We start from the raw sequence: 12,496 nt of genomic DNA, 5'->3' as shown, positions 1-12,496 counted from the left end.
CAGGATTAGCAGATCAGGCCTGCACAGAAACACACAACACAGTAGAAAATCACACAACTCTGCAGAACACAGTAGAACATCACACAACTCTGCAGAACACAGTAAAACATCACACAACTCTGCACAACACAGTAAAACATCACACAACTCTGCACAACACAGTAGAACATCACACAGCTCTGCAGAACATAGCAGACATTACACAACTCTGCAGAACACAGTAGAACATCACACAACTCTGCAGAACATTACACAACTGCAGAACATTACACAACTCTGCAGAACATCACACAACTCTGCAGAACACAGTAGAACATTACACAACTCTGCAGAACATCACACAACTCTGCAGAACAAAGCAGACATTACACAACTCTGCAGAACATCACACAACTCTGCAGAGCACAGCAGAACATCACACAACTCTGCAGAGCACAGCAGAACATCACACAACTCTGCAGAGCACAGCAGAACATCACACAACTCTGCAGAACACAGCAGAACATCACACAACTCTGCACAACACAGCAGAACATCACACAACTCTGCACAACACAGCAGAACATCACACAACTCTGCAGAACACAGCAGAACATCACACAACTCTGCAGAACACAGCAGAACATCACACAACTCTGCAGAACACAGCAGACATTACACAGCTCTGCAGACTGCCAACAGTGGATAAATGCAGGGATGGCTCTTGGGTGTCCCTGCTGGTTCTAGGGGGTTTTAGGTATCTCCTCAGGATTTTACGCCTATATTGACCCACCTTGCTTGTATTAGCTTAAAATTAAGGCATGATGGAGCCTGAAATCAGAGGGTGGTCCTTGGCCTTTCTAGAGAACTCTTTTAGACTATTAAATTTCTTTTTTCATTCGAGGTTCCTTAATTCACATTCTAGGAACTCATCTGAATAACAGAAATGATCTTTAACCTTTATTCCTCGGTCAGACTTCAGGCCCCTTGGTGCTTGGGACCCAAGCTGATTCCCTGTCTAATGGATCAGAATCAAACTGCTGAGACGTGCACATGATGTTCTGCTACAGAACTTGTTACAATGTTACAGTGTCATTTAGCAGATGTTACAATGCTATAGTGTCATTTAGCAGACATTAGAATGTTACAATGTTACAGTGTCATTTAGCAGACGTTAGAATGTTACAATGTTACAGTGTCATTTAGCAGACATTAGAATGTTACAATGTTACAGTGTCATTTAGCAGATGTTAGAATGTCACAATGTTACAGTGTCATTTAGCAGATGTTAGAATGTCACAATGTTACAGTGTCATTTAGCAGATGTTACAATGTCACAATGTTACAGTGTCATTTAGCAGATGTTACAATGTTACAGTGTCATATAGCAGACGTTAGAATGTTACAATGTTACAGTGTCATTTAGCAGACGTTAGAATGTTACAATGTTACAGTGTCATTTAGCAGATGTTAGAATGTCACAATGTTACAGTGTCATTTAGCAGATGTTACAGTGTCATATAGCAGACGTTAGAATGTTACAATGTTACAGTGTCATTTAGCAGACGTTAGAATGTTACAATGTTACAGTGTCATTTAGCAGATGCTAGAATGTCACAATGTTACAGTGTCATTTAGCAGATGTTAGAATGTTACAATGTTACAGTGTCATTTAGCAGATGTTAGAATGTCACAATGTTACAGTGTCATTTAGCAGATGTTAGAATGTCACAATGTTACAGTGTCATTTAGCAGATGTTAGAATGTCACAATGTTACAGTGTCATTTAGCAGATGTTACAATGTTACAGTGTCATATAGCAGACGTTAGAATGTTACAATGTTACAGTGTCATTTAGCAGACGTTAGAATGTTACAATGTTACAGTGTCATTTAGCAGACGTTAGAATGTTACAATGTTACAGAGTCATTTAGCAGACATTACAATGTTACAATGTCACAGTGTCATTTAGCAGACATTAGAATGTTACAATGTTACAGAGTCATTTAGCAGACATTACAATGTTACAATGTTACAGAGTCATTTAGCAGACGTTACAATGTTACAATGTTACAGAGTCATTTAGCAGATGCTTTTAACCAAAATGACATACATTAAAGAGCAAGAACAACACAAGCAACGATCTAGACAAGACGAAACATCAGTTAGTGCCACAAAATGCTTCCTGTCCAATTGGACACAGGTGCTGCCATGCAGTGTTAAAGGCAAAGCACATAATGAATACAAGTTTGTTTTAATCAACATCAATAATGAAACAAATGTGAGATGTCTCATCATCACCATCCATTGAATTGTCTTCACAACACTATTGACCAAAGTACCAAGTGGTCACTCACAAAGAAATGGGCATAAAAATCCCAGAAGTAGCAGGAAAGTGCGAGCCAACTGTAGTTAGGAGACTCATTCTGATGTGCTGGAAGTACCAGGTCCCTTTCTCTGGCTGAGCGTAGTGACAGAGTGTAGACCTGGATGAGGGAGTCCAGGTAAACAGGAGCAGTTTTAGTTCCTGCTTTGTAAGCAATAATTAGAGTTTTGAATTTAATGCGAGCTACAGCCTGGAGCCAGTGTAGAGAGATGAACTGAAATGAAGTGACCTTCTGTATTGATTTGTTAACTTTTGGGTACTCGGAGAACATTCTGTTAAAGTACCAGGGTTCTAGCTGATACAGCTAGAACTCTCCTGAGTTCTGTTTGATCTCAGTCCTGACACAACTGACCACCACATCCTGTTACTCAGACCTGAATCCTTAATTGGTATTAATGGGACTAAATCCTCTTTATGAGATTGGAGATTGAGCTTTATTCACCTTATCTGATATTTTATCACAGGTACTCTGATTCACCAATCAGCTGCGCCCGAGGTTGAATTTGAAGCTCTGTAATGTCCAACTTTTCTCTGGAGCACTGAGCCTCCATGTGCCTGGGTTAGGGTTAGGGTTAGGGTCAGGGCTGTCTCACATACTGCTGGATTTAAACTCAGACTTTATTCCCTGACCATTAGCCTGGCTTTTAGGGTTATGGTTAAGTTCAGCCCTAATTCCAACTCTAACCCTCCTTTTCTTGTAGTCTAAATATCTCACATGGCCACGACCTGTATGTTTTTAATTAATAGTGTTTAAATCATTTTTATTTTTCATTGTACTTTGAACGTATGTTTTATGAGAAAGTTTGTTTTGGATTATCTCTGCAGTATCATGAATAAATGTGGTTTTCATGACATCAAACCTGGATGACCAGGATATGTTCCACTCTGACCAGACTGAGGTTATAGTGCTCTGACCCAAAAACCTACCCGAAAAGCTTTCTCTAAGAATGTAACGGCCTGAGACGGCATTAGCCTGACATCCAGATCCACTGTGAGGAATCCAGGAGTTCTTTTGGATCAGGATCCTTTCACACCCACATAAAAATGTGTCAGCCTTCTTTCACCTTACTCCCAAACTAACAGTAGTATGGGAGGTAGATCCTGGATCAGACCTGGACCAGGTCTTAGTTAGTCTGCTATAGTCTTCAAACTGTCCTCTGTGATAAAGCTTATAGTCAGGACTGGATCAGACCTGGACCAGGTATCAGTTAGTCTGCTATAGTCTTCAAACTGTCCTCTGTGATAAAGCTTATAGTCAGGACTGGATCAGACCTGGACCAGGTCTTAGTTAGTCTGCTACGGGCTTAAAGCTCTGCCTGTCAAACATGAGAGGATGGTTTGGGTTTTTGTTGTCTGACCTGTTATGATAAATAAAAGTCTTCATGGGGAGGTCCAAAGGTAAAGAGCTGTTGGTTCACCTCAGAGGAGCCGGGTAAGAAGGTTCAGTGAGCATGCATTCAGTAAGTCATCCTCTCATTACAGTCTCTAACATGAAGCCAAACTTCTTCCTGAAGTCTTAACAGGATTAAACTAAATCCTCTGTGTGTGTTTGTGTAACTGTGACTGTCATACTCTCTCGTTCTCCTGACATCAGCACTTTCTGCAGCTCCTCTTCTAACTGCTTGGACTTTTTTTTTTTTACTCTATCGAGAGAAACTGGAGGATTTTGGACAAATGAGCCTCTGAGCCACAGGTCAGCTGTGTTTGTGTGATTGATGGATTTAAAGAAAGTGTAGTCTGGCTCTGTTTAGATGTAGAACCACTGACTGTGATTAGCAGAACAACTGACCATGTTATCAAAAAAAGAAAATAACAATACTGAACTTACAGAATTACAGTAACTTCATTAACTCAGGTCAGAAAACCCAGGTAGACAATCCTCTGGTAAGAGTAGAAGTACTGATACTGGTGAGAGGATCCTCTGGTTGTGGTAAAAGTACTGGTACTGGTGAGAGGATCCTCTGGTTGTAGTAGAAGTACTGATACTGGTGAGAGGATCCTCTGGTTAGAGTAGAAGCACTGATACTGGTGAGAGGATCCTCTGATTGTAGTAGAAGTACTGATACTGGTGAGAGGATCCTCTGGTTAGAGTAGAAGTACTGATACTGGTGAGAGGATACTCTGTTTAGAGTAGAAGTACTGATACTGGTGAGAGGATCCTCTGGTTAGAGTAGAAGCACTGATACTGGTGAGAGGATCCTCTGATTGTAGTAGAAGTACTGATACTGGTGAGAGGATACTCTGTTTAGAGTAGAAGTACTGATACTGGTGAGAGGATCCTCTGGTTAGAGTAGAAGTACTGATACTGGTGAGAGGATCCTCTGGTTAGAGTAGAAGCACTGATACTGGTGAGAGGATCCTCTGGTTAGAGTAGAAGTACTGATACTGGTGAGAGGATCCTCTGGTTAGAGTAGAAGTACTGATACTGGTGAGAGGATACTCTGTTTAGAGTAGAAGTACTGATACTGGTGAGAGGATCCTCTGTTTAGAGTAGAAGTACTGATACTGGTGAGAGGATCCTCTGGTTAGAGTAGAAGTACTGATACTTGTGAGAGGATCCTCTGTTTAGAGTAGAAGTACTGATACTGGTGAGAGGATCCTCTGGTTAGAGTAGAAGTACTGATACTGGTGAGAGGATCCTCTGGTTAGAGTAGAAGTACTGATACTGGTGAGAGGATCCTCTGGTTGTAGTAGAAGTACTGATACTGGTGAGAGGATCCTCTGGTTAGAGTAGAAGTACTGATACTGGTGAGAGGATCCTCTGGTTGTAGTAGAAGTACTGATACTGGTGAGAGGATCCTCTGGTTAGAGTAGAAGTACTGATACTGGTGAGAGGATCCTCTGTTTAGAGTAGAAGTTCTGATACTGGTGAGAGGATCCTCTGGTTAGAGTAGAAGTACTGATACTGGTGAGAGGATCCTCTGGTTGTAGTAGAAGTACTGATACTGGTGAGAGGATCCTCTGGTTAGAGTAGAAGTACTGATACTGGTGAGAGGATCCTCTGTTTAGAGTAGAAGTACTGATACTGGTGAGAGGATCCTCTGGTTAGAGTAGAAGTACTGAACTTGTGAGAGGATCCTCTGGTTAAAGTAGAAGTACTGGTACTGGTGAGAGGATCCTCTGGTTAAAGTAGAAGCACTGATACTGGTGAGAGGATCCTCTGATTGTAGTAGAAGCACTGATACTGGTGAGAGGATCCTCTGATTGTAGTAGAAGTACTGATACTGGTGAGAGGATACTCTGTTTAGAGTAGAAGTACTGATACTGGTGAGAGGATTCTCTGGTTAGAGTAGAAGTACTGATACTGGTGAGAGGATCCTCTGGTTAGAGTAGAAGTACTGATACTGGTGAGAGGATACTCTGTTTAGAGTAGAAGTACTGATACTGGTGAGAGGATCCTCTGGTTAGAGTAGAAGTACTGATACTGGTGAGAGGATCCTCTGTTTAGAGTAGAAGTACTGATACTGGTGAGAGGATACTCTGTTTAGAGTAGAAGTACTGATACTGGTGAGAGGATCCTCTGGTTGTAGTAGAAGTACTGATACTGGTGAGAGGATCCTCTGGTTAGAGTAGAAGTACTGATACTGGTGAGAGGATCCTCTGGTTGTAGTAGAAGTACTGATACTGGTGAGAGGATCCTCTGGTTAGAGTAGAAGTACTGATACTGGTGAGAGGATCCTCTGTTTAGAGTAGAAGTTCTGATACTGGTGAGAGGATCCTCTGGTTAGAGTAGAAGTACTGATACTGGTGAGAGGATCCTCTGGTTGTAGTAGAAGTACTGATACTGGTGAGAGGATCCTCTGGTTAGAGTAGAAGTACTGATACTGGTGAGAGGATCCTCTGTTTAGAGTAGAAGTACTGATACTGGTGAGAGGATCCTCTGGTTAGAGTAGAAGTACTGAACTTGTGAGAGGATCCTCTGGTTAAAGTAGAAGTACTGGTACTGGTGAGAGGATCCTCTGGTTAAAGAAGGAAGTACTGGTACTGTTGAGAGGATCCTCTGGTTAAAGTAGAAGTACTGGTACTGGTGAGAGGATCCTCTGGTTAGAGTAGAAGTACTGATACTGGTGAGAGGATCCTCTGGTTGTAGTAGAAGTACTGATACTGGTGAGAGGATCCTCTGGTTAGAGTAGAAGTACTGATACTGGTGAGAGGATCCTCTGGTTGTAGTAGAAGTACTGATACTGGTGAGAGGATCCTCTGGTTAGAGTAGAAGTACTGATACTGGTGAGAGGATCCTCTGGTTAGAGTAGAAGTACTGATACTGGTGAGAGGATCCTCTGTTTAGAGTAGAAGTACTGAACTTGTGAGAGGATCCTCTGGTTAAAGTAGAAGTACTGGTACTGGTGAGAGGATCCTCTGGTTAAAGTAGAAGTACTGGTACTGTTGAGAGGATCCTCTGGTTAAAGTAGAAGTACTGGTACTGGTGAGAGGATCCTCTGGTTAGAGTAGAAGTACTGATACTGGTGAGAGGATCCTCTGGTTGTAGTAGAAGTACTGATACTGGTGAGAGGATCCTCTGGTTAGAGTAGAAGTACTGATACTGGTGAGAGGATCCTCTGTTTAGAGTAGAAGTACTGATACTGGTGAGAGGATCCTCTGGTTAGAGTAGAAGTACTGATACTTGTGAGAGGATCCTCTGGTTAGAGTAGAAGTACTGGTACTGGTGAGAGGATCCTCTGGTTAAAGTAGAAGTACTGATACTGGTGAGAGGATCCTCTGGTTGAAGTTGTGTTTGATGACCTACATTTGAGGACATTAAAGGTTCTGGCCTGGACCATCTAGTCTCTGATCATAGACAGTGTTCAGGGTCCTAACCATGTATGAAGTTCTAGGCTCCAACTATTGATGATGTTTGTTTTGATTGTGGATGTTTAACCAGGTTCTAGGCAAACCCTACTCCATAGAGGCCATGCTAACTGTAACACAACAAGGTCATGACCAACCCTAACCCAAAGAGATCATGTTAACCCTAACCCAAAGAGGTTCATGGCCAACCCTAACCCAAAGAGGTCATGTTAACCTTAACCCAAAGAGGTTCATGGCCAACCCTTACCCAAAGAGGTCATGTTAACCCTAACCTTAAGAGGTCATAGCCAACCCTAACCCAAAGAGGTCATGACCAACCCTAACCCAAAGAGGTCATGGCCAACCCTAACCCAAAGAGGTCATAGCCAACCCTAACCCAAAGAGGTCATGACCAACCCTAACCCAAAGAGGGTTATGGCCAACCCTAACCCAAAGAGGTCATGGCCAACCCTAACCCAAAGAGGTTCATGGCCAACCCTAACCCAAAGAGGTCATTGGCCAACCCTAACCCAAAGAGGTCATAGCTAACCCTAACCCAAAGAGGTTCATGACCAACCCTAACCCAAAGAGGTTCATGGCCAACCCTAACCCAAAGAGGTCATGGCCAACCCTAACCCAAAGAGGTCATAGCCAACCCTAACCCAAAGAGGTCATGACCAACCCTAACCCAAAGAGGGTTATGGCCAACCCTAACCCAAAGAGGTTCATGACCAACCCTAACCCAAAGAGGTTCATGGCCAACCCTAACCCAAAGAGGTCATGACCAACCCTTACCCAAGGAGGTCATCACCAACCCTAACCCAAAGAGGTCATTGGCTAATGCTGATGATGAATCAGATTTGTATCTGCAGTCAAATGCAAGATTCATGCTGGCTGGATTCCAAAAACCTTTCCTAAAAACAGGAAAACCAGAGCAGATATTAATAATTGACATGAAGGTTCCTCTCTCCTCTGATAGGGATGTCTCTAGAAGAACAGAGCAGATATTAATAACTGACATGAATGTTCCTCTCTCCTCTGATAGGGATGTCTCTAGAACAGTTAAATCATATTTTTTGGCTTTTGCAGGTGAAAACATAAAAACAAAGTAGATAAATAAATAAATATATGGAGCAGGACAAGGAGAGTTTGACCTGCTTTAAATTGGCCAATCAGAGAGCAGCAGCTGGCTCTGACAAATCGAGTTTACAGCTTTGAGCGGTGGTTGTGGTTTACCATGATTGGATTAGCAGAGTCACCTGAAGCTCCCGTCTCTGATTTCACCTTCAAACAGTTTCCAACAGGATTAATCAAAGATTTCAACCACACACAAACCATACACACATTTATTCTACACGTCTACCCTGAAAACGATATGTGGCTCCGTAAAGGGGCGGAGTTATCAGATAATGATTTGAAAATGACTCATCACAGCGGGATAAGGAATAAAGACACTGCAGAGCTTTAAAGTGTCAGGATAAAATCAGACGGCAGTTCCATCAGAGAGCTGGATCAATGTTACACACACCGACATACTTTAGAATAATATATTTACTCTATTATAAGAGAACCTGTTCTATATCAATATAAAGGCAGGGAAGCTAAATCAGAAACGATGGGTCCTAAAGACTGAGCTGCATGGCGGTGCAGGGGTTAGCGCTGTTGCCTCACAGCAAGAAGGTTCCCGGTTCACTTCCTGCTCAGGGCCTTTCTGTGTGGAGTTCACATGTTCTCCATGTTCACGTGTGGGTTCTCCCCGGGTTCTCCAGCGTCCTCCCACCACCAAAAACATGCTCATCAGGTTGACTGATCACTCTTAAGTTTAAGCTTCTGACAGTTTTACTGGAGAGGAAATACTTCAGAAAAACGCAGGTAATGGCAACAACTGCTTAAGAGGTGTGAATGTGAGCGCGTCTGATCGTCCGTCTTTATATGTCAGCCCTGTGATTGGCTGCCTTATATTAGCATGAATGAAATTAATGGATGAGCAACATCCTAGCCCTGCTACAGTCAGCAGAAACACATTGATGGAACAACACATGATGATTTCTGGAATGTTCCTGAGCCCATGCAGTGATTTCACTACAGAATCATGCCTGTTTTTAATGCAGTGGCCCCTGAGGGCCCCTTCAGCCTTGTCAAAGTCTTCACTATTTCTAACCTTGAGAAACATTTTCCTGGAATTGTTCCACAATTGTTAGACTAATTTTCACAGATTGGTGAACCTCTGCCCATCTTTACACCACTTTCCACATTATTATGCAAATTAAATTTTCCTATTATTTTCCTAAATATTAATGCAAATGACAGTCAGAGTATTTTTCAAGTCATCTGCCGTTAGAGCATAATTCAGATGTTTTTGAACAAACTTCATAATAATAACCATAAAAACCTCAAAATGCACTGTTCCACATTATTAAGCACAACAGAGTTTTAAAAGATTTTACAGGCTGTAAAGAAGTGAAACTGGTCATTTGTTGAATCTGCAGCATTAGGAGGTCATATTTACTGAAATCAAAGCTATTTCAATCAAAAACATCTGAACAGGCCAAGTTCCATGTTAACATAGGAGCCCTTCTCTGATATCACCTTCACTATTCTTCATCCATTGAACTTGTGAGTTTTTGGAGAGTTTCTGCTTGAATTTCTTTGCAGGATGTCAGAATATCCTCCCAGAGCTGCTGTTCTGATGTGAACTGCCTCCCACCCTCATAGATCTTTAGCTTGAGGGTGCTCCAAAGGTTCTCAGTAGGGTTAAAGGTCAGGGGAGGATGGGGGCCACACCATGAGTTTTTCTCCTTTTATGCCCATAGCAGCCAATGACACAGAGGGATTCTTTGCAACATGAGATGGAGCATTGTCATGCATGAAGATCATTTTGCTACAGAAGGCACGGTTCTTCTTTTTGTACCATGGAAGAAAGTGGTCAGTCAGAAACTCTAGATACTTTGCCGAGGTCATTTTCACACCTTCAGGGACCCTAAAGGGGTCTACCAGCTCTCTCCTCATGAATCTGGCCCAGCACATGACTCTGCCCCCTCCTTGCTGATGTCACAGCCTTGTTGGGACATGGTGGCCATCCATCAACCATCCACTACTCCTCCATCTGGACCATCCAGGGTTGCACGGCACTCATCAGTCAACAAGACTGTTTGAAAATGAGTCTTCATGTATTTCTGGGCCCACTGCAACCGTTTCTGCTTGTGAGCATTGGTTAGGGGGGGCTGAATAGTAGGTTTATACACGACTGCAAGCCTCTGGAGGATCCTACACCTTGAGGTTGGTGGGACTCCAGAGGCACCAGCAGCTTCAAATACCTGTTTGCTGCTTTGTAATGGCATTTTAGCATCTGCTCTCTTAATCTGATGAATTAGGCTGTCAGAAACCTTCCTCATTATGCCTTTAGCTGCAGGAGCCCGTCTGTGCTCTGAATCAGACACTAATGTCTTCACTGTATGATTATCACGACTAATTCCTCATGAAATATCTCGTGTTTTCATTCTTTGTCCAAAGCATTACACTATTTGAGGCTTTTCAGCAGAGAGATCCTTTTTCTTCCCCAGATTGCTGAAACCTGTGGCCTGCTTAATATTGTGGAACAGTGACTTTTGAGGTTTTAATTAAAAAAAAAAATTGCTTATCATTATGAAGTTTGTTCAAAAACATTTGAATTATGATCTAATGGCTGATGACTTGTAAAATATTCTGACTGTCATTTGCATTAATATTAAGGAAAATAAGAGTAATATCATTTGCATAATAATGTGGAAAGCAGTGTACTTCTGAGAGACTCTGCCTCTCTAAAATGCTCCTTTTATACCAAGTCTGGTGACTGACCTGTTGATAATTAACCTCATTAGTGTCAAAATGCTACTCCAGCTGTTTTTCATTAGTACCACTTACTTTTCCATCCTTTGTTGCCTTGTACCTACTTTTTTGAGATGTGTTGCTGCTTACCCTCTTACCTCCAGGGGGTGGTGGTGTGGTCCTGTTCCAGGGGTCTCATGTTGTTGTGGTCCTGTTCCAGGGGTCTCATGTTGTTGTGGTCCTATTCCAGGGGTCTCATGTTGTTGTGGTCCTATTCCAGGGGTCTCATGTTGTTGTGTTCCTATTCCAGGGGTCTCATGTTGTTGTGGTCCTGTTTCAGGGGTCTCATGTTGTTGTGGTCCTATTACAGGGGTCTCATGTTGTTGTGGTCCTGTTCCAGGGGTCTCATGTTGTTGTGGTCCTGTTCCAGGGGTCTCATGTTGTTGTGGTCCTGTTTCAGGGGTCTCATGTTGTTGTGGTCCTATTCCAGGGGTCTCATGTTGTTGTGGTCCTTTTTCAGGGGTCTCATGTTGTTGTGGTCCTATTCCAGGGGTCTCATGTTGTTGTGTTCCTATTCCAGGGGTCTCATGTTGTTGTGGTCCTATTCCAGGGGTCTCATGTTGTTGTGGTCCTATTCCAGGGGTCTCATGTTGTTGTGGTCCTGTTTCAGGGGTCTCATGTTGTTGTGGTCCTATTCCAGGGGTCTCATGTTGTTGTGTTCCTATTCCAGGGGTCTCATGTTGTTGTGGTCCTGTTTCAGGGGTCTGATGTTGTTGTGTTCCTATTCCAGGGGTCTCATGTTGTTGTGGTCCTGTTCCAGGGGTCTCATGTTGTTGTGGTCCTGTTCCAGGGGTCTCATGTTGTTGTGGTCCTGTTTCAGGGGTCTGATGTTGTTGTAGTCCTATTCCAGGGGTCTCATGTTGTTGTGTTCCTATTCCAGGGGTCTCATGTTGTTGTGGTCCTATTCCAGGGGTCTCATGTTGTTGTGTTCCTATTCCAGGGGTCTCATGTTGTTGTGGTCCTGTTCCAGGGGTCTCATGTTGTTGTGGTCCTGTTTCAGGGGTCTGATGTTGTTGTGGTCCTGTTTCAGGGGTCTGATGTTGTTGTGTTCCTATTCCAGGGGTCTCATGTTGTTGTGGTCCTTTTTCAGGGGTCTCATGTTGTTGTGGTCCTATTCCAGGGGTCTCATGTTGTTGTGTTCCTATTCCAGGGGTCTCATGTTGTTGTGGTCCTATTCCAGGGGTCTCATGTTGTTGTGGTCCTATTCCAGGGGTCTCATGTTGTTGTGGTCCTGTTTCAGGGGTCTCATGTTGTTGTGGTCCTATTCCAGGGGTCTCATGTTGTTGTGGTCCTATTCCAGGGGTCTCATGTTGTTGTGGTCCTGTTTCAGGGGTCTGATGTTGTTGTGTTCCTATTACAGGGGTCTCATGTTGTTGTGGTCCTGTTCCAGGGGTCTCATGTTGTTGTGGTCCTGTTCCAGGGGTCTCATGTTGTTGTGGTCCTGTTTCAGGGGTCTGATGTTGTTGTAGTCCTATT

The sequence above is a fragment of the Cheilinus undulatus genome, linkage group 22 (assembly GCF_018320785.1).
Source record: "Cheilinus undulatus linkage group 22, ASM1832078v1, whole genome shotgun sequence".
Taxonomy (NCBI): Eukaryota; Metazoa; Chordata; class Actinopteri; order Labriformes; family Labridae; genus Cheilinus; species Cheilinus undulatus.
This window is presented reverse-complemented; position numbering follows the sequence as displayed.